Here is a 900-nt window from a genome sequence, read left to right as displayed (position 1 = left end):
AACCACCCACTCACCTTGATGGGCCGGAACAGAATGGCCTCCGTGTCGCGGTTGGCAAGGTAGAGGGCCATGCTGCGCTGCACCAGCGCCAGTTTGGCCTTGATGTTGCGGTAGGTCTCGGCCGTCACGTCATGGAGCTTCTCTGGAGAGGCAAACGGCTGCTGTCGTAGCGTGACCTTGCTGCCCACGTCTTCCTTCATGCTCACCACGATGTTGGCCTGGAGACGGAGAAGAACCATTATCAGTTCAGCGCTCACAACTGCACTGGAGGATCAGTTTGGTTCTGTTTTAAATTGCCTTCTATGTTTTAGTAATAGTTTTACGGCACTTGCAACTCAATAAGGTCATATAACTTAATATTATAAAAGTGCCGAAGATTACAGGTGTTACAAGAGGGTAACAAACATAAAAAAAGGAGGAGGAGAGATCAGGACGATAGATGTTTGATGAAGGAGCAAACCAAGCCAGAGCACCCGTCAACCACCCACAAATTGCCCTCTATGAAATAACAAAAATTCCATAACTGGTAACTCCTTAAGTAGCACTAGCAGTGTGCAAAAGAGATACATGGAACAGTCAAAATCCTTCACACATACCGGTACAATAATTCACAAACAAAGAGAATCAACTAATTTGGAATGATAAAAAAGAGACAGAACAGATTAATGAATAAACAACTGGGGGCACAAAAAAAACTTTCCTGCCATTCAGAGCCAACAGACCAACGTTCTATCTGATCAGCTGCATGTATTTAGAAATAAGAAAAATTAGTAACATGCGTCATCTGATCAATACTAAGTATACTGCTTTACTAGTAACTAGCTTAATTTTATCAAAACTCGATTATTGTAACTCTTTGTTATCAAGAATATCACTGGAGAAAGTTAAAAGACTTCAAAC

The 900-nt window shown here is 42.1% G+C and overlaps 1 protein-coding gene across 1 annotated transcript in view; it reads right to left on the bottom strand.

The window, feature by feature from the left end:
* Nucleotides 1-900, bottom strand: part of LOC101846098 (conserved oligomeric Golgi complex subunit 3) — a gene marked incomplete in the record, with an annotated part of 36608 nt that overhangs the window by 2919 nt on the left and 32789 nt on the right.

This window comes from Aplysia californica, unplaced genomic scaffold (genome assembly GCF_000002075.1).
Source record: "Aplysia californica isolate F4 #8 unplaced genomic scaffold, AplCal3.0 scaffold00757, whole genome shotgun sequence".
NCBI lineage: Eukaryota > Metazoa > Mollusca > Gastropoda > Aplysiida > Aplysiidae > Aplysia > Aplysia californica.
The sequence above is the reverse complement of the archived record's forward strand: the minus strand, read 5'-3'. Positions and strand labels throughout refer to the sequence as shown.